Here is a 21,914-nt window from a genome sequence, read left to right as displayed (position 1 = left end):
AATGTAAGATGTTTGAATCTGATTTTGCCAAATTCGAAAAAATGAAAACTGAATATACATTGGATGCGCCAAAAAAAATGTATGAGCATTTTAAGAGATCTTATCTATGTATTACTTTTCAAAGTTGAATTGAATTGCATAGCAATGTGTGTTATGGCGTTCGCGCAAAAGATGACGTTAGTCAAATGAATGCTAGCATCATTTATTGTATTGAAATTTTAATATGTGTATACAATTAGAAAATGTGTATACAGTTTTTTGGCATCCTCTGTATTGTTGACGGACACTTTTATGCATGTAAAACATGTTTGAAAGGCAAGACAGTAATAGAGGGAAAGGAACATGGGGCTAATATATATATATATATTTTTTAATTTAGCTTTTTTTTTTTTTTAAGATTTTATTGGGGAAGGGGAACAGGACTTTATTGGGGAACAGTGTGTACTTCCAGGCCTTTTTTCCAAGTCAAGTTGTTGTCCTTTCAATCTTAGTTGTGGAGGGTGCCGTTCAGCTTCAAGTTGTTGTCCTTTCAGTCTTTGTTGTGGAGGGCGCAGCTCAGCTCCAGGTCCAGTTGCTGTTTCTAGTTGCAGGGGGCGCAGCCCACCATCCCTTGCGGGAGTTGAACTGGCAACCTTGTGGTTTGAGAGCCCGTGTTCCAACCAACTGAGCCACCTAGAAGCTCAGCGGCAGCTCAGCTCAAGGTGCCGTGTTCAATCTTAGTTGCTGGGGGCAGAGCCCACCATCCCTTGCGGGATTCGAGGAATTGAACTGGCAACCTTGCGGTTGAGAGGACACTGGCCCATGTGGGAATCGAACCGGCAGCCTTTGGAGTTAGGAGCACGGAGCTCTAACCGCCTGAGCCACCGGGCTGGCCCTAATTTTTTAATAACATCTTTATTGAGGTATAATGCACATACCATATAGTTCACCCATTTTAAAGTGTACAATTCGTGGTTTTTAGTATATTCACAGAGTTGTGAAACCATTGTTACGGGAGTCTCGGTTCTTCTTGCTGACGCAGTGAAGAATCGAAGGTGAGCAATCTGATCAATATGCAAGCAGGGTTTATTAGTGATAAGTTCTCAGGGAAGAGAACAGGCCTAGGACCCAGGTGGGAGAGAGGCATAAACCCCTGTCCCCTTGTCCAGAGGACTTATATAGTTTGCCGGGTAGGATGAGGGAGTTACATATTGATTGGGCAGGAAAAGGTGGTGCCTGCTCTTCCACGGGAGGGCGTGACCCCCTAACATGGGTGGAAGTCTGTTGACGCAGATCCTTATCTTGCTGCAGACCACCTCCTGTCATCTGTTGTTGTAAAAACATATACCTGGCTGGAGGTGGTTATAGGCACTATGGACCCCTTCCCACCCCTTCTCCTACATTTTCTAACTTCTGTCAAGCACCATTACGACAATTAATTTTAGGATATTTTCATCACCTCAAAAAGAAACTCTGTACCCTTTAGCTATCATCTCCCAGCCTCTCCAACCCCCCAGCCCTATACAATCACGATTCTACTTTTTGTCTCTATATATTTGCTCATTCTGGACATTACATATAAATAGAATCTCATAATATGTGGCTTTTGTGACTGGTTTCTTTCACTAGCATGCTTTCAAGTTTCCTCCATGTTATAGTGTGTATCAGTACTTCCTTTGTATGGCAGAATAATATTACACTATATAGATATACCTAATTTTGTTTATTCAACCATCAGTTGATGGAAATTTGGGTTGTGTGTGCGTTTCGGCAATTATGAATAATGCTGTGTACGTGTGTGTACAGACATTTTTGTGTCGTGGGGCTTATTTAAGATATTGGTTATTTTCTATTTCTTCAACTAGGTTGTTGGTGAATGGGTGTTTTATTGTTATCATGAGTATTCTTCTATATAGATATGATTTAATAAAAATCATTAAAAATATATGTAGTTTATGATATTCCTGGAAGGGTACCAAGAAACCGATGAGGTTGCCCCTCGGGGGGGAACTGGGTGGCTGCAGGCTGGGGTTGGGGAGTTTGGAGGCTTATCTTTCCCTTTATGGACATTTACACAATGAAAAAAATATGCACACAGACACAGACACAGACACACACACACACACACACACACACACACACACACACACACAAGACCAAAAAATGTGTGTATTCCAGGCTGTGGTCCTAGCTTGCCAGCAGGCTGGGTGTATGGCCCTTGCCTGACTTTCTGTCTGTCTGGCAGCACTTTGGCCCTTTTGCACCCAGCAGCTGCATGGACAGTAGTGGGACGAGCAGAACCCCCAGCCCGCCAGCTCTGGCTTTGGTGCCTCTCCTTTCATGTGCTCTTGGGCCTGATTGGCTGACATCCTGAAACAGATTGGATTCGGTGAAAAGACACAAGCCCCAGAATGGGGACAGTGCCGTTTCTTCCTGCTCTGCCCTGCACAGCACAGTCAGTCAGTGTGCCAGCCCTGCCTGAGGTCTCTTCAGCTGCCAGCGCCAGCCAAGTCCTCTTGCTCAGGGAAAGGGCTGTGATGTTGCAAGGGAGTGGCTCTGATTGGACGAATTGAGATTACCTGGCTCAAGGCCAGCCACTCAAAAGGTGTCCAGTATCAAGCGGGGGCCAGCCAACCCTACTCTCTCCCTGCAGAACCAAGGATGGGAGATACTTCCAGGATGGTCCCGCTGACACCAGAGGAGAACGGAGTGGAAATTCTGAGAGCGGCCGCGTGTCCACAGGAGCAAGGCCATCTGGGCTGTGAGATGGCTGGTCTGCAGAGATCTGTGCTTCCTGAATAGCTGTCCGGTCTCGGTTCCAGGCCACCTGTCTCCTAACAATGAAGCTTTTTGTATCTGAAGAGCCTGAAGAAGGTGTTACTGGTCCTTTCCTCCCCGGCACATGCCCCACAGTGAGGGTGCTCAGCACCCTCCCCGTTCCCACCCACCCTTCCCTGTTGAGTTTGCCCAGGGGGTTGTAGCCCATAAGTAACATCAAATGAGAGATACTTATTTGGGGCTTTGTGTGGGTAGCATGCTGGTGCCTAAAAAAGCAGCCTCTCCATACCCAGGTATTCGTGGAATTGGGGTTTCCATTTGGTCTAGAATGTGTGTTATTGATCTGTGGGCCAGAGGGCAAGAGGGAGGTGGTCTGTTTCCATACTTCTGGTCGAGCGGACTCACTGTTTACAGTGTGGAGGGAGCGTGCTTCTTCTTCTTTATTATTTTTTTTAAATTAAAGTTTATTGGGGTGACAATTGTTAGTAAAGTTACATAGATTTCAGGTGTACAATTCTGTATTACATCATCTATAAATCCCATTGTGTGTTCACCACCCAGAGTCAGTTCTCTTTCCATCACCATATGTTTGATCCCCTTTACCCTCATCTCCCACCCCCCTCCCCCCTTACCCTCTGGTAACCACTAAACTATTGTCTGTGTCTATGAGTTTTTGTTTCTCATTTGTTTGTCTTGTTCTTTTGTTGTTTTTGGTTTACACATATCAGCGAAATCATATGGTTCTCTGCTTTTTCTGACTTATTTCGCTTAGCATTATACTCTCAAGATCCATCCATGTTGTCACAAATGGTCCTATTTCATCTTTTCTTACCAACGAATAGTATTCCATTGTGTATATATACCACAACCTCCTTATCCATTAATCTATCGAAGGACATTTTGGTTGTTTCCATGTCTTGGCCACTGTAAACAAAGCTGCAATGAACATTGAAGCACACATGTCTTTATCTCTAAATGTTTTCAGATTTTTTGGGTAGGTTCCCAGGAGAGGGATTGCTGGGTCATATGGTAATTCTATTCGTAATTTTTTGAGGAACCTCCACACTGCCTTCCATAACGGCTGCACTAATCTGCGTTCCCACCAACAGTGTATGAGGGTTCCTTTTTCTCCACAGCCTCTCCAACATTTGTTATTATTTGTCTTGTTGATGATAGCCATTCTGACTGGGGTGAGATGATATCTCATTGTGGTTTTTGTTTGCATTTCTCTGATGATTAGTGATGTTGAGCATTTTTTCATATGTCTATTTGCCATTTGTATGTCTTCTTTGGAGAAATGTCTCTTCAAGTCCTCTGCCCATTTTTCAGTGCTCCTCATCCCTCATCTGTGGTCAGGGAGGGTCCTGTGTGCTCTTCCTCCCTCAGCTCCAGGATCCAGCAAATGCCTGGCTTGGAGCAGGAGCAAAGAACTGTGCGAGGAGGAGGGCTGGAGGGTCAGTGGGGCCAGCACTCCCGCCCATTTTCTTCTCTGTCAGCGAGGGCAGGGCTGTCCAAGAGATGGTTTCCATCTAGGAAGCAGGAGGGGACTATTCACTCTGAAATTAAAAGTCTAATTAAGGCAAGGCCTGGCTACTGTCCACTGCGGCAGGTGGCAGAGGTTAATGTGAGGTTGGGCCCTGTCTAGATAAGGAAATGTTTCCCCAGGCGAGAGAGCCCTGGTTTTGTTTTGACTGCAATAAAGCCCTCCCAGCATCAGCCGATGCAGAGTGAGTTCCACTCTGGAACCTGCAGTGTGCTTTCCCAGAATTGCCTGATTTCCCGTAATAGCCCCGTCTCACCAGCCGCTAGTCAGCTAACTCTGCAAAAGTAATTGCGGTTTAAAGGTTATAAACAATTGCAAAAACTGTGATTACCTTTGCACCAACCTAATAGCTTGTTCCTTTTCAGCTGCATACTAGACTCCAGTTTCTGAGGTCAATTTCAGGTTAAAAATTGTCAGGTTGTTTCCGCAGCCCAGGTCTTTGCCTCTCCCCTCAGCTGCTCCTCATGGTTTCACGTGCAGGAGCTGACTCTTGACACATCCTTCTTGACTGGTTTCCCCTACAAGCACTTGAGCAGCTGTTTGCATTGCTACAGGCTGAAAAGTGTCTCACTAGGTCTGGGATTTGGTTCATAGTTTTGCCTCACAGATATTTCTAGAGTCCTTTCTCGTGCTAGCAAGTAGTCTTTATTTTACTGTGTAAAATTTAAGTGTTTAGTATATTCACTGATATGTGTAACTAGCAGCACAACAGTTTTGCAACGTTCTCATGACCTCAAAAGAAACCTCGTATTTTTTAGTTATCACCCTGCGAGTCCCTCATGTCTGCCCCACTCTTAGTCCTAAGCAACCACAAATCTACTTTTTGTCGATTTGTCTGTTTTCGACATTTCACTTTAAGTGACATCATATAATATGATGAGACAGGTGAAGAGTTAACAGAACCAGCTTAAAAATTAACTTCTTGGCTCTGACTCCCTCAGCTGGCTGTGGGAACAGAATGTTTCCTAGAAGAAGCCAACTGTAGTGGCAACCCCTGCAAGCTGACAAGTACCGTACATCCTGCATAGAAAAATATAAAACCCCGGCTGACCAGAAACTCAGCACAGTTATCTACTCTGGACTCTGCCCCGACAACTCTTCTGCCAGTATTTCTCTTCTTAAGTAAGTTTTCCGTTTTCTACCTCTCTGTGCCTAGTGAATGCTTTCACAACCCGTGAGCGACCATGGCAAAATATATAGGCTTTTTTTTTCAATTTCAAAGCTTCTCTTTTTCTTTCATTTATTTTTTCAATATTATTTTATGTTAATTTCAGGTGTATAACATAGTGGTTAGATATTTATATAATTTAAGAAGTACGGTTTATCTACCACATATCAGTGAAATCATATGGTTCTCTGCTTTTTCTGTCTGACGTATTTCACTTAGCAATATAATCTCAAGATCCATCCATGTTGTCATAAATGGTCTTATTTCATCTTTTCTTACCGCTGAATAGTATTCCATTGTGTGTATATACCACATCTTCTTTATCCCGTCATCTATGGAAGGACGTTTTGGTTGTTTCCATGTCTTGGCCACTGTAAACAAAGCTGCAATGAACATTGGAGCACACTTGTCTTTTTGGATGAATGTTTTCAGATTTTTGGGGTAGATACCCAGGAGAGGGATTGCTGGGTCATATGGCAATTCTATTTGTAATTTTTTGAGGAACCTCCACACTGCCTTCCATAGCGGCTACCCAGTCTGCATTCCCACCAACAGTGTATGAGGGTTCCTTTTTCTCCACAGCCTCTCCAACACTTGTTACTATTTGTCTTGTTGATGATAGCCATTCTGACTGGGGTGAGGTGATATCTCATTGTGGTTTTTATTTGCATTTCTCTGATGATTAGTGATGTTGAGCATTTTTTTCATATGTCTATATGCCATTTGTATGTCCTCTTTGGAGAAATGTCTCTTCAGGTCCTCTGCCCATTTTTCAATTGGGTTGTTTGTTTTTTTTGTTCTTGAGTTGTATGAGTTCCTTGTATATTTTGGATATTAGCCCCTTATCGGAGGCACTGTTTGCAAAAATCTTCTCCTATTCAGTTGGTTGCCTCTTTATTTTTTCGATGGTTTCTTTTGCTGTGCACAAGTTTTTAAGTTTGATATAGTCCCATTCATTTATTTTAGCTTTTACTTCCCTTGCCTTTGGAGTCAAATTCATAAAATGCTCTTTGAACCCAAGGTCCATAAGTTTAGTACCTATGTTTTCTTCTATGCAGTTTATTGTTTCAGGTCTCATGCTTAAATCTTTGATCCATTTTGAATTAATTTTGGTACATGGTGACAGATAGCAGCCCAGTTTCATTCTTTTGCACGTGACTTTCCAATTCTGCCAGCATCATTTATTGAAGAGGCTGTCTTTTTTCCATTGTATGTTTTTGGCTTCTTTGTCAAAAATTATCTGTCCATATTTATGTGGGTTTATGTCTGTGTTCTTAATTCTATTCCATTGGTCTACGTGTCTGTTTTTCTGCCAATACCATGCTGTTTTGATTATTGTTGCCCTGTAGTACAAGCTAACGTCAGGGAGTGCCATACCTCCAGTATTGTTCTTTGTTCTTTTTTCTTAGGATTGCTTTGGCTATTCAGGGTCTTTTGTGGTTCCATAAAAATCTGATGACTTTTTTGTTCTATTTCTTTAAGAAATGCCATTGGGATTTTGATGCGGATTGCATTAAATCTATATATTGCTTTGGGTAACACGGCCATTTTTACTATGTTGATTCTTCCAATCCATGAGCATGGAATGTCTTTCCATATCTTTAAGTTCATTTTCTGGAGACTTTTCACTTTCTTTCTGTGCTGTCTAGTTGCCTTGGTTATTCATGGCAGTTAATGATTTATTATTTATCTTCCTAGACATCTACAGGAGTGGGTTTTGCAACAGGTTGATAGGAAGAGGTCTTTCTTTTGTTTTCCAGTACGTGTTTGTAGAATGTTTTATTTTCTCCCCGGCTGCAGCCTTAGCCTTTTTTTCTCTCTCACACTGTAGTGCTATGTTTTCTCTGCACTATTCCAGCTTCTCACACAATGGGGGGGATTCCCTGGAAGGCAGGCTTCTCCTCTGTTAACAGTTCGCTTGGGTCATAAGGCACCCCGTCTCTTTAGGAGCTTTAGCAGAAAGCTTTTGAAGTTCCAAAGCTCTTCCTGCACCAGATTCAGAGCCCGTGTGTTTCAGCAGTTCTGTTTACTCCTGCAGGGATCTGCCCAGATAGGTGGGGATAGGGGTAGGGTGGATTGTGAGAGGTGGTCCAGAGCAAAGGTGGTGACCATCACCACAGCCAGTCCTGCTTCCACAGCTCCCTCCCCTTTGCCAGAACTAGTTGAGCTGGTAATCTTTGTCTGCAGTCCACAGTTCTCAGAACTGCAAATATTCTGTTCTTTTGATCTGACACAGCTACTGTTCCACTTCTAGCACTTGGCAGGTGGGGGCGGGGAGAGCTCTGGGAGGGTAGGAAGGGGGCGGCTAGTTTCAGTGCCTAAGGCTTCCATTCTCTGCTTGGCAGTGAAGGCTTTAATCACCGTTTTCAGCCTTCTTCCCTCAGTCTTATCTGTGAGATCTCTGCCGTGAGCGTTGGGTTCAGCCGTGTTATATGCTGCCCCCTTTATTATTGTTTTGTAATCCATGCTAAATCTAAATATTAAACACATGAACCTCTTATTATTGAATCATAACCTCTCGGGTCACCTGGACAAATGTCTTAAAGAGGGGCACATCCCCAGATTCAAATGCAGGTTTTAAATGTAGGTATTTGTTTGCCTGGGAGTCGTCACTGGGAAAACGAAACTGTTAAGACAATAAAAGCCGACGCACACTGGCAGCAACAAATACCATCTTGAGGGAAGGATGGCTTTGGTAAGTCCCCAGAAGACTTTTATTTTAAAGACTAACTCTGTTAGTGGTGATTAGAGGGTTTCTTCCTTGGTTTGCAGCTCCAGCACAGACAGGCACTGGTGCCTGCTGAGGCGTGAAGATCCAGCTATCTGCAGGTGAAAGGTGGGGCATGGGGTCGGGAGCAGGAAGGGCTCCCCAGGGCCTTCCTGAGGGCCCAAGAACAAACGGTGGGCTCAGGGGGAGCAGCTCCTGCCCCTCTGCCCAGGCCCACTTCCTCAGTCACACTGTCCTGGGTTGGTGGGCCGAGCCTGGGAGGGAGGGAAAATGGTTCACAGCGGGGTTGGGTAGTGGTGGGGGCTGCCTGGAAGGTGTTCTTGTGCACCCCTCATCTCCAAACAGCACCAGCCCCTCTGCTTCTCCCTCCATTTCTCTATTCTTCTTCCATATGTGCCTTCTTCCTTTTGGCTCCACAGCACACACAGTTCTTGAGTGCTCACAGGCATCCCGACCCTATGGGAAAGGCTTTTATTGAATCTTTGCAATAATCCTGTGAAGTAGGAGTAATGACTCCCAACTTTACAGACAAGGACACTGAACTCTGGTAAAATGTCTGACCCAAGAGGCAGACAGGGGATTTTCCACCATATAGAAAATTTCTACCTGAGTAGAATTTTCTACATGAGTGAGTAGGAAATATCTGGAATGACACACACCAAGCTGTACAGAAAGTGGACCTTAGCCTTAATGCTAACAGTTTCGATGTGGGTTTTGGGGTGTGTGCGTGTGTGTGTGTGTGTGCGTGTGGGTGTGTGTTGTCGTGCGGGAGACCCTGCTCGCTGCGCCGTTTGTCGTGCGCGGAGGACTTCTTGCCGTGCCATCTTTCAGGCGGGGCAGCCTGCGGGGGTCTCTGCTCCCGCTCCCCATACAAGAACGCAGGATATGGTGAGGTCGAAAAGGAACACCCACGGAGCCATAGGTAGGGGAGCCATACCACCACGGTCTCACTGGAGGCTGGGTTCACCGGACGTGTGACCTGCTGTCCACCTTTCCGCCAACCGACCGACTGACGACTCTTCTCCACTCTCTCCTCTGTTCCTCTCTCTTGGCTCTCCTCTTCCGCTCTCCTCGGCCCTCCTCTTCCGCTCTCTTTGGCTCTCCTCCGTAGCCGCAGCAGTTATACCAGCGGCCAATCGGCTAACCGGCCACAGCCGACAGCCAATCAGCCACAGCCGACGGCCATTCACCATCCGAGCCAGCACCCTTCCACATGAGGCCGAGAGCCTGTAAACTACTCTCTGGGGCTCTGTCCCCACAGTGTTTAACAAGGAAAATGTGTTCATACATTTCTTGTGGAATTAAAAAAATTAATTAAGAAAAAGAAGTAAAGGCTTTGGAGTCAGACCTTTCAAGTGTTGTTTTGTGGCTTTGGGTTTTGTTGTCGTCTTTAATTTCGTTCTCCGAGTACAGTTCATTTAGTAAATGCTTGAATCTGTATTTATCAGTTTTTACAATAATATGCTGATTCTTTTGCATCCACCAAAGGTGACTAATGAATTTTTTTAAATGTCATTATGAACACATTCATATCATTATTCATATATCTGATGTTTCTTTTTGATGCTCCAATTGTCCCATCATTGGTCATGTTGACACTTGACTCCTACAGACAAAGGCTTTACTCTCACACGTATCTCCCCATGAGACTTGCAGTTGACTGCCATCCTCATCTCTCCCAGCAGCAGCTCAAACCCCAGTCAGGGTGGTGCACCCCATGTGGCCCCCCCAGCTCAGCCGAGCCGGGGAGGAGGGGTGCTGGCTGACCTCAGAGCGATCCTAAAATAGAACTCTTATGATAAGGACATATCTTGAATTCTGAGTGTGACCAGGGCAACATACCTCCAGCTCATGCAAACTTGAAAAGGGCATTACCCTGCCATCACATCCAAACATACCCTGTGATCCCCAGCCCAGTCTTGGCCTGGAGCCCAGGTTTCAGCTACCCTAGGTTTGCCTGGGGCATTCTGGGATTGTTAAGGGCATAACTTTGGAAATATTCAGACCTAGGTTTCAATCTTGCTCTTGTACTCACTAGGTAACTATGTTTTGGCTAGTTACCTAATCTTCCTGAGACTCAGTCTTCTCATCTGTCCAGTGGGGTAATGATAGTTCTTATGCAAAGGAATTATGGATAATGAACATGGGTAGTGCCGAAGCACCATGTCTGGACTTTGCACGTCAGAGCTCTATAACTCCCAGTATCACTCAGGCCCGACACGAGGCAGGTGGCCCTTTAGGAGGCATTTTACCTCCTGGGAATCATATACTCACTTGTTGACACAAACATGCTCTGTAGGTAAAATGTGCTCCCAACCACTTGTACACACCACTCCACCACAGCCCCGTGCTGCACACTCGCCCACACCGCCCCTCTTGACACCCCCTCCATCTCTTCTTTGTCCCCTGAAGAGCTCATTACCAGCCCAGCAGCCTCAGTAAAGGAGGGACTTCCCACCTGTGTGAGGAGCGCTCCCTCCTCCCTATTTCCTGCAGGTGATGATCAGAGGGCATCTGCAGGCTGGGCTGGGGGCTCCTTGCAGGCCAGGTTCTAGAATGTTCCCTGTGAGGGCTGACCTCTGCCTGTATCTGGTTTCTCTGTTGCAGGCCAAACCAAGACCTGGAGACCTGATTGAGATTTTCCGCTTAGGCTATGAGCACTGGGCCATCTATGTGGGAAATGGATATGTGGTCCATCTGGCTGTTGAAGGTAAGGACGGGTTCTCTGTTTAAGCACAAGGGTTGAGGTGGTGCGTGTGAACAGTTGCACAATTATGTGCTTGTTCTCACATCAGTGCCTGGCATGGTAGGCGCTCAGTGATCACTGGCTGAATGATATTTCCTGTTAGGTATATCACCTGCTCTTCTTTCTCAGCATCAAGTTCACGGAGAGACTGCTGACCTTTACTCCTGGAGCAAGTGGGGTTCAATTATAGCCAACCCACTGTCCTAGCGAAGCATCCCTTCATGGGTCCAATGGCCTGTGTAGTTGATGTGCTGGAGGGACAAATGATCAAGAAAGTGCTGTGTCCTCCAAATCGGTTATGTCTGGCTGCACACAGTGTAATGGAGGGGACATGGGACTCCCAACTACACACAACCCACCTAGAATCCTGGGGCCTCCGCTTACCGACTTGTGACTTGCTCATGTGACTTCACCCCCTACGTTCAGGGCATCCTCTGTAGAGCAGATGAGAGTCCCCACCTCCCAGGTTGTGCAGGGTGAGATGCAGGAGTGCACAGGGGAGCGCTGGTGTGGGGCCTGGCGGGTGTGGAGCCAAACGCCCTTCCCCTTCCAGAGCTTCTTTGCATTCATGCCAGAACCCTGGGAACCACTCAAGAGCAGGGAACTGGCCAAATAAAATGGATACCTGCATTTAATGGCATACTATAAAACCATTAAGAGCAGCTGTGCGGCCGGTGTGTGTATACACGTGTGTGTATATATATATATATATATATATATATATATATATATATATATATATATTTTTTTTTTTTTTTTTTCTCAAATTCATGTTTTAAAAAATTAGGCTTACTGAGGAGTAATTTATGAATAGTTAGATTTACCCTTTTTAGTGTTCAGTTCCGCGAGTTTTGACAAACTCATACGATCATGTAACCATCAGCACAATGCAGATATAGAAGAGTGCCCTTAACGCCCCTCTCCAAAGTCCCCGTATGCCCCTTTGTTGTCAACCCCTGCACACACAGCTCCCACACCCCCAAATTCTAGCAAGCTATCATCTTTTTTCTATCCCTATAGTTTTGCCTTTTACAGAATGTCATACAAATGGAATCATATGGAATGTTGCTTTTCTATCTAGTTTCTTTAACTTAGCATAACACTTTTGATGTTCATTTATATTGTAGCATGTGACAGTACTTTGTTCCTTTTTACTGCTGAGTAATAGCCTATGGTATGCATGTACAACCCTTTGTTTATCTATCCACCAGCTGAGGAACATTGTGTGGTTTTTGATTTTTGACAGTAATTATTAGAACCACTATAAATATTCCCATAGAGGTTTGTTTTGTACATGTGAACATAGATTTTATTTCTTTTGCATAAACATCTAGGAGAGGCTTTGTTGTGTCCTGTGGTAAGAAATTGCCAGACTGTTGTCCAAGCAGCCCACAGCAATTTAGGAGAGGGCACCCTCTCCTTGGGAAAGGAAGAAACTCATGGCAGAGAAGGGGAGGCTGAAGGCAGGGTTGGGGAGAGAGAAGAAAAGGGGAAAGATGAGGGCATTTGGGGAGTCTGAGAGGGAACGAGGTATGTGGGGGCAGGACTAGAGAAAGAGAGGGGAAGACTAAGGGGCAGAAAAAGAAAAATGAGAAGCCAAGAAAGAGAGATTCAGGGTTGGGGCTACTGAGGAGAGGAGATGGAGGAGACAATGTGTTTTCCTCACATGGTGGTTCAGAAGAAATAGTGTCCTTCTCTTTAGAAATGAGGAAACCGGAGCCCAGGGACTCCTGGTGACTTTTCCAAAGTCATCCAGGCTTGGGTCTGAGCCATCCTTGAGTTGGAGGCCAGGCAGGATGACTGGGCTCTTCCACAGCCACAGCCAATGGGCCGCCTGCTCCGGGCACTCTGAGCCCCTGGGGGCCGGCCCAGGGCCAATCCCTCTGTTTCCTCTGTGTGAATCCACAGGTGCAATCTCGGGATCTTCTGCGGCCAGCGTCACATTATTACTGACTGACAAGGCCATAGTGAAGAAGGAACTGCTGTGTGATGTGGCCAGGGAAGACGAATACCGTGTCAATAACAAACACGATGATGAGTACTGACCACTGCCTCCCAGCAAAATCGTCCAGCGGGCGGAGGAGCTGGTGGGGCAGGAGATGCCATACAAGCTGACCAGCGAGAACTGTGAACACTTTGTCAACGACCTGCGCTACGGAGTCCCCCGCAGTGACCAGGTGCGTCCTCAGCCTGTGTCCCCGTCCCCAGGAACCAGACCATTCCCTCAGCTGACAGTGGCTGGGCATCAGTGTGGGCCGGGCCAGGGGGGAGACAGACGCATGAAGGAGACAAAATAGCACAGACAGAATCCCTCCCTTGAGGACGTGACAGTCTGGGTGGGCATGAGGGTGGGACAGACCTGCAAGTCAGCTGTGCAGACCAGTGCGGTTAGGAGGTGATGGCCAATCGTGTGAATCACAATCATTCCCTGTTGCTGAGCCCTCCCTCGCTGCTAGGCCCTGAGACGGTCCCTAACCAAAGCCTCCGAGGTTGGTTTAATCGTCCCCACTTTACAGATGGGAAAACCAGGGCTCACAGTGCTTAAGTAGCTTGCCCAAAATCATTGAACAATTAGCTGTTGAGTCTCTCGTACATGACAGCCACTGTGCTGAGGTGGGATATGAACCCTCGTGCCTAATCAAGGAAAACTTCACAGGAGAGATAACACCTGTGCTGAGTCTGTTTTAATTGTTTTTTTGTTTTGTTTTTTAAATTTATTGGGAAACAGTGTGATTCTCCAGGGCCCACCAGCTCCAAGTCGTTGTCCTTCAATCTAGTTGTGGAGGGCGCAGCTCACTGGCCCATGTGGGAATCGAACCGGCAACTCTGTCATTCAGAGCCCAAGCTCTAACCAACTGAGCCATCAGGCCGCCCCCTGATTTAATTCTTTTGATTAATCTGAAACTGAAAAGTGAGCTGGAGATTACCAGGGAGTAGGGCAGCAAGGACTGAGTATAGGCCAAGGGAACCGTTTGAGCTAGGAGGAGGAAAAGCCCGGGTCATGCCAGACAAAGGTTTTCTGTGAAGGGTCAGATAGTAAATCTTTCAGGCTCCGTGGCCCACATGGTCCCCGCCTCCCTACTGTCCTCTGGCTTTGTAGCTTTGTAGCACAAAAGCAGTAGTGGACAATAGGCAATGGAATGGGCAAGTTGTGTTGCCAAAAAAAGTTTGTTTGTTTGTTTGTTTTTAAATACAAGTGGTGGGCTGGATTTAACCACATGCCATATTTTGCCGACTCTTGGTCTAAAATAATTTGAAAAATCACATATCCCTGCATACATTTTTAGGTGACATCAAACATTCAAAAAATAATAAATTTGCAAAACATATTGCAAAGGATGAATTTTTTTTGCACATGGTACATTACATAGAGGCTTTATGTACATACTTTCTTCGTGTCTTTGGAGTTGCTCATTTAGCTCATTCAATTAATGAAAAATGTCTGCCATGTAATTTAGTCAGGAAAGCCATTATTGTCAAACCACTCAGCCAAAGCAGACTTAATTTCTTTTAGAAAAAAAGCTGGCATTTTTTTCAACTCAAATAAGTATGTTAAAGGACGTTTGTCAGTGCAGACACCTGGAAAGCAGCCATTCTCATCGTCTTCGCTGGCCCCTTCTGCTGACATGGTGACGTTGGCAGGGGTGGGCTCACAAGCTCACACTAGCTGTGCTGAGTACATGACCCTCAGGGATCATCCTCACGCGTCTACTGCATCATCATGTGGTTTCAGAGTATCAGCTTTTTCTTCCAGAACCCTGTTCCTATCAGCGCATAAGTGAGGTAATCTTATTTCGTAAAAGCAGAGCCTCAGTGCTATCCACAGTCAAGACATTTGTTCGCTAGATCGATCCTGAGTGCCTACTCTGTACCTGAAGGTGGGCTGAGCCTCTGGGACACCGAGAACAATACAGGCACGCTCCGTGCCCTCAAGCCCTGGGTAGTGAGAGCTCACAGGAGTGGTTTCCTCAACTTTACATTTGCGTTAAGGCTCCCAGTTGGCCAGCCCTGACCTGGAACATCCAGGTACTTTCCCTCTGGCCTTTCCACAGTCACTCCTTGAGGGTTTATTATGCTTTAAGTACCCACTCGCCTCACCAAGCACCTCCTCCACATTTTCCTGGGTGGCTTGCCCTCTTGGGATCCCCATTCCCAGTTTTTCCCTCTGTGGTTTTGTTGAAGAGGACAAGTTCCAGATGGGTCTTTCCTGAGCTGAAGGTTCTTGGTGCGTGTATCCGTGGTCGGGCCCCTGATGTTGAGTGTGACGTCCCTTCTCTTCTGTTTCAGGTCAAAGAGATCACATGCCTGGCTGCCGGGGTAGTCTTCATAGTACTGGGTCTGGTTTTCATGCCACGTATAACAGTACTGGGCCTGCTTGCCACCACAGGCTTCGTCTGCTCCCTGCGGAACAAAAACACGCCAGAAAAGCAATAAGCTTGAGGAATTGTCCTGACAGCAACCGCTTAGTATGAAGAAGTCTTGCTTAGCCATCAGGTGTGGGGTTTCGTTTATTGGTTTCACTCTGTTTTGTGATCATTTAGGCTTATTTTAATGGAGCTAAAGAAAAGCACAGTAAGATTTTATTTGGGGAATGCAGCCTAGTGTGAATTCTATTAAAGACACAGTTGGGTTCTGTTGTGGACTGAATGTTTGTGTGGCCCTGCCCCAAATTCACGTTGAAGCCCTAACCCCCAGTATGATGGTATTTGGAGGTGGGGCCTTTGGGAGGTGATTAGCTTTAGAGGAGGACATGAGGCAGCAGGGGTGGGGGTGGGGGAGCCATGATGAGATTAGTGCCCTTATAAGAACAGAGACCAGAGCTCTCTCTGTCTCTCGTCCACGTGAGGACACAGTGAGAAGGTGGCCATCTGCAAGCCAGGAAGAGGGTTTTCCCAGCTATTGAACCTGCCGGCACCTTCATCTTGAACGTCTCAGCTTCCAGAACTGTAAGAAATAAATGTCTATTATTTAAGCCTCCCAGTTGGAGGTATGTTGTGATGGCAGCTGAAGTTAATACAGGTTCCTTCCCAGGACACACTGAGGTGCGTCCTGGCCATTCACTGCCTTTCTTGGGTTTCCTCTTAGAGGGCTATATTCTTTTTATCGTGTGAGGATACACAAGGGGCAGGGAGACACACGTGGACAAGAACAGGACCCGTTGTCCTACCAAGGCCTGGGACCTCAGAGGCTGGAATTGTGTAGGAGATTCTCCACCATGAATGTGACCCAGCCACCGCTGACTGAGGCTCCCCGTTTGTCTTGTTACTCTCTGTTCTCTTGGTTCCAGGAGCAGTTAGTATCATTATCTCCTGCTCTGCACGTCCCTCCTCGGCCTTGTCGTTTCCACCCCCCAGCACTCCTGCTTCCTCACCTTGGGCTTGCCCTGACCCCTCATCTGTGACCACACCCCCTCCCCGTGGCTTTTCCTTCCCAATCAGCTCAGCAGTACCTCTCCCCCAGGCCTGTGGCTCTCTGGCTCCCAGTTCAAGTTCCTGAGAGAGAATCTGATTGGCTCAGCTCACCACATCCTAGCTCAGCCTACTGATTGGCTGCTGTTGGGTTAGGTGACCTCACTAGGCCAATCAGCTCTGTCCTATGGAGCCAGTCATATGCTTGAAACCTTACCACAGAGGCACTTTCACTTGGAGGGGATTGTGGGTGAGCAGACAGAGGAGCTGTGGGAGGCCAACTTCACAGCTGATTCTAACGCAGGATTTTGTGGCTCCTTCAGGCTGTCACTGCTTTTGCCTTTGGGATAGCCACGCCGAAACAGTGTCCCAAGACAGCCAGAGCTACCATGGAAATCTCTGTAGTCATCACAATGTTTTCCGCCTGCAAGTGAGCAACCCATGTTCAGAGTCCACAGCAATTCCAAGAAGGTTCCTCCCTTCCGCCTACCCCAGCCAAGGGCCTGGAGGCTACATTCATTCTCCTGCCCTCCCCAGGGAAACAGAAGTTATGACCACTTCTTAGTGGTGGGCTTGTCTGGGCTTGTGGACTGATGGAATCCTTTGGCGTGAGCTTTCTGGGTGGGGCCATTTGTTCTTGACTTGCAGTGGGTAGGGAAGAGGGTTTGTGTCTGGCTTCCTGGGGCCAGAGCTCTGGGGGCAAGAGTGAGGCTGGCTTGGTGGTCTGCTTTGACCTGGGTTCTATCCCTGCAGAGGGAAGGTTGTGGCAGAAGCTGAGGGGAAGCTTTGGGAAAGCATGGCCACAGGGTCCACTGTGCACCATGTACTGCTAAGTTGCAAATATATTATTCTCATTGTGATGACGATTTTTGTCCAGTGACAGTGCAAACGCTTGGTGGAGAAGGTCATGGCGCCATTGCTCTGTAGGACATGAGCCAGTTTGCATCTCGGTTAGCAGTCTTATGCCAGCGTATTTTTTCTTTCATTGACTATATATACATCTGTGTCCTGCATTCTCCTTTTAACTGGCTTTGTCATCCTCCTTCTTTTGCTATCAATGAGTTAAATAACTCATTCATAGGCAGTCATATGCATTTGCATGAGACTTTTTCTTTTTTATGTATAAGCCTGTGAGAGCTGCTCCTGTAAAGGAACATTAAGTAAATACTTCCAAGAAACCTAGTTCTCTGAAATCATGAGTGCAAAAGACATAGCGCTGACAAACATTCTCCTGTACGAGACCACAGACACTCAGAGACTTGGCTGCTTTGTCAAATCAGACTCTGCATAGCCAGGTAAAGTGGTTTTGAGCTGGAGAGAGAATGCTCCAGCAGCCAGGCTTCACTGGGGGAGCCCGTGAACCTCTCCCCTTGCTTTGTCAGGACCTGTGGGACCCCACTGAGATTACTGCTCTGGGAGAAACCAACTCAGGTGTCTCTTGGTGGGGTTTCAGTTTTGATTGTTCTTATGATGTCAACAAATCTCTTAAAAATTATGCTTTCAACAACCCTTACTTGGAGGAGCCAGATGGATCACATAACCCACAGACAGGGCCCAGTGCGAACAGCCAATGCGGAAAATCTCCATCAGGTCACCAGGCTTCAGTTCTTCACAAAAACTGCAACAGAAAAGGCCACAAAGGTGTAAACAGGCTTCTAGGCAACAGCAGGGACCCTGCCTAGGAAGCTGCAGCTTGGCCTGGGGACCCCTTGCTGAGGTTAATCACCTGGTAAGAGCCTGGTGGGGGAAGAAATCCTGACCCCAGTGGGGTCTTCAGCCTGTTGTAGCTTTTAGAGGTTGCTCCATGGGGACCTGGAAGCCAGTTAACTGGTTGCCTGGAAAAATGATCTTCTACATTGGGAGAGTGGAGAATTGTCCAGTGTGTATATGGCGTGTTTGTGTGTGTGTGTTGTGTGTCTCTGTATGTTGCGTATATGTGTGTTGTATGTGTATGTGTATGCTGCATGTATGTGTGTTGTGTGACAACGTCTGTAAGTTGTGTATGTGTGTTCTGTGTGTGTATTGTGCATATGTATGCTGTGTGTGTGCACACTAGAATGCAGATGTGCACAGGAGTTCCCTGTGCACGTGCACTGAGCTTGCTGACACAGCAGCTGGCATGGAAAAGCCCTTCCCTGATGCCGGGTCCCCAGACCCACCACAGCAACGTCAGACAGGTGTGTCTTGAGTGTCTCTGCCCTTCTGACCCTCAGGTGCCCATCATGCCTCTTGCCCTGGCTGTCCATGGCTGCAGCAGGCACCTCTTCTCACTCTGCCCCCTCCAGTCACGACACCCACCTCCGGAGATGCCCACCTGAGAGACAGAAACCGACAGCAGCCTGATGGGACCTGCGCCTTCAAGGGAGCCCTTGTGGGGACACCCAGCTTCCTGCACTGGGTTGTGTATGGGGGGGGGGGGCCTGCCACACTCATACAGGGCTCTGCTGGCACTTTTCCTACCATAACTGCAACCCTCACACAGCCCCAGGGGGAAGGAAGCATCACCCAATTGCTCTGGTGGGGAAACTGAGGCTCAGAGAGGTAGAGAGATTTGCCCAAGAACACTCAGCTGGAAGGGGCCAAGCTTGGTGTTCTCTGTCACGACGCCCTGTCCTCATTCATCCCTGCCTTCTGCCCCTTCCCAACCTCCTTCCTGCTCCCTAATGTCCCCACCCCTGGAACCACAGCTTCGTGATTTGAGCAGTTGTTCTTCCTCTTTGTGCCTGACCTGAGCAAATGACAAGCCCCTCCAGCCCTCCTCCCAGGCCGTCCAGTCTGAGACCTGAGACCAAGGGTCAGCGTCCCTTTGCCCTCTTTCTCATGCCAAATTCAACAACTGACGTTGACCCTGGAAGTTCCTCCCGATTCACTTTGGCGTCCATCTCCTGCCACTGACTTGGTTCAGGGCAGCCCAGTCCCTTCCTCTGTGATCCCCACGGCCTCCTGACTGTCCCTCTGCCTCCTGTCCCCACCACTCCAAGTCCAGTCTCCCCAAGACCCACTGGGCTTTCCCAAAGGGCCCACCTGGCCATGACCTTCCTCTGGCCTCAGGGCACAGGCATGGCCTTGGGCAGCTGGCCATCCCCTCATGCCAGGCCCTTCCCCACCCTCCTCTCCCCCCACTGCACTCTGCCCCCCAGGCCGACTCAGTGACCTGCCCTTTCCCTCCCTGGGAGCTCGTTCTTGCTCTGCGCCTCCGTGTGACTGCCTCTGTCTGTCCCCGACCACCTTCCCACACCCATCCTCCTCTTCTGCCCATCAGACACCCCTCCTCTGAGAAGCTGCCCTGAAAGCCCAGCTGCCACCCTGGGTCCCCAGGCCCCAAGGACCTCCACCTCTGCTGACTTGGGTCATGTCGTGCTGTGATTCCCTGTGCTCTCTGCCCCCCCTCTGGGCTTGGAGCTCTGGTCAGAGAGGGTCCTGTGTGCTCGTCCTCCCTCATGTGTGGTCGGGGAGGATCCTGTGTGCTCGTCCTCCCTCATCTCTGATCAGGGAAGGTCCTGTGTGTTCACCCTTCCTCATCTGTGGTCAGGGAGGGTCCTGTGTGCTCTTCCTCCCTCAGCTCCAGGATCCAGCAAATGCCTGGCTTGGAGCAGGAGCAAAGAACTGTGCGAGGAGGAGGGCTGGAGGGTCAGTGGGGCCAGCACTCCCGCCCATTTCCTTCTCTGTCAGCGAGGGCAGGGCTGTCCAAGAGATGGTTTCCATCTAGGAAGCAGGAGGGGACTATTCACTCTGAAATTAAAAGTCTAATTAAGGCAAGGCCTGGCTACTGTCCACTGCGGCAGGTGGCAGAGGTTAATGTGAGGTTGGGCCCTGTCTAGATAAGGAAATGTTTCCCCAGGCGAGAGAGCCCTGGTTTTGTTTTGACTGCAATAAAGCCCTCCCAGGATCAGCTGATGCAGAGTGAGTTCCACTCTGGAACCTGCAGTGTGCTTTCCCAGAATTGCCTGATTTCCCGTAATAGCCCCGTCTCATCAGCTGCTAGTCAGCTAACTGCAAAAGTAATTGCGGTTTAAAGGTTATAAACAATTGCAAAAACTGTGATTACCTTTGCACCAACCTAATAGCTTGTTCCTTTTCAGCTGCCTACTAGACTCCAGTTTCTGAGGTCAATTTCAGGTTAAAAATTGTCAGGTTGTTTCCGCAGCCCAGGTCTTTGCCTCTCCCCTCAGCTGCTCCTCTTACGGTTTCACGTGCAGGAGCTGACTCTTGACACATCCTTCTCGACTGGTTTCCCCTACAAGCACTTGAGCAGCTGTTTGCATTGCTACAGGCTGAAAAGTGTCTCACTAGGTCTGGGATTTGGTTCATAGTTTTGCCTCACAGATATTTCTAGAGTCCTTTCTCGTGCTAGCAAGTAGTCTTTATTTTTACTGTGTAACATTTAAGTGTTTAGTATATTCACTGATATGTGTAACTAGCAGCACAACAGTTTTGCAACGTTCTCATGACTCAAAAGAAACCTCATATTTTTTAGTTATCACCCTGCGAGTCCCTCATGTCTGCCCCACTCTTAGTCCTAAGCAACCACAAGTCTACTTTTTGTCGATTTGTCTGTTTTCGACATTTCACTTTAAGTGACATCATATAAAATGATGAGACAGGTGAAGAGTTAACAGGACGAGCTTAAAAATTAACTTCTTGGTTCCGACTCCCTCAGCTGGCTGTGGGAACAGAATGGTTCTTAGAAGAAGCCAACTGTAGTGGCGACCCCTGCAACAAGACAAGTACTGTACATCCTGCATAGAAAAATGTAAAACCCCGCTAACCAGAAACTCAGCACAGTTATCTACTCTGGACTCTGCCCTGACAACTCTTCTGCCAGTATTTCTCTTCTTAAATAAGTTTTCTGTCTTCTACCTCTCTGTGCCCAGTGAATGCTTTCACAATTGTGAGCGACCATGGCAAAATATGAAGGTTTTTTTTTTTCAATTTCAAAGCTTCTCTTTTTTTTATCATTTATTTTTTCAATATTATTTTATATTAATTTCAGGTGTATAACATAGTGGTTAGATATTTATATAATTTAAGAAGTGGGTACTGACTGGTCTAGTACCCACCTGGCATTATACACAGTTATTGCCATATCATTGACTATATTCCCCGTGCTTTACTTACATCCCCATGACTGTTTTGTAACTACCAATTTGTACTTCTTAATCCCTTCACCTTTTTCACCCTGACCCCTAAACCTCTTCCCATCTATCATTCCAACAAATCTAGTCCCTATCTGAATATAACCAATAATGTTGTAAAGATTTTGTAGAGTATCTGATGGACACTTCTCTTATTAGGGAGACCACTTCATGGATGGTGTAAGTGCCTGACCACTGCAGTGTACACCTGAAGCTGAAGCTGAATAATAATGAATGTCAACTATAATTTATTATATATGTATATATATACATATATATGTATATACACATACACACACATACATATATATATATACATACATATATATGCAGGAAGTGGAGTACAGCATAAGGAATAGAGACAGTGGAAATGTAAGAAGGGCAGTAGATTGGGGGAGGAGGGCTATCACTTTGTGAGGGGTATAAATA

The 21,914-nt window shown here is 47.1% G+C and overlaps 1 long non-coding RNA gene and 1 pseudogene across 2 annotated transcripts; one reads left to right on the top strand and one right to left on the bottom strand.

Moving 5' to 3' along the window:
- The first annotated feature begins 4,925 nt into the window (after nt 1-4,925).
- Nucleotides 4,926-15,575, top strand: LOC109439952 (phospholipase A and acyltransferase 3-like; annotated as a pseudogene). Its single transcript, XR_016018396.1, has 5 exons — nt 4,926-5,422; nt 8,056-8,163; nt 10,804-10,906; nt 12,851-13,119; nt 15,230-15,575. The product of XR_016018396.1 is annotated as a phospholipase A and acyltransferase 3-like (transcript).
- A 663-nt stretch (nt 15,576-16,238) lies between these two features.
- Nucleotides 16,239-20,580, bottom strand: LOC141572280 (uncharacterized). Its single transcript, XR_012497617.2, has 3 exons — nt 20,399-20,580; nt 17,865-17,968; nt 16,239-16,774 (listed from the first exon to the last, which is right to left on the bottom strand). It is a non-coding gene; the product is annotated as an uncharacterized LOC141572280 (long non-coding RNA).
- Nucleotides 20,581-21,914: the final 1,334 nt, after the last annotated feature.

This window comes from Rhinolophus sinicus, chromosome 14 (assembly GCF_057876585.1).
Source record: "Rhinolophus sinicus isolate RSI-liver-muscle chromosome 14, RSI-T2T, whole genome shotgun sequence".
NCBI classification, from domain to species: Eukaryota; Metazoa; Chordata; class Mammalia; order Chiroptera; family Rhinolophidae; genus Rhinolophus; species Rhinolophus sinicus.
This window is presented reverse-complemented; position numbering and strand designations above follow the sequence as displayed.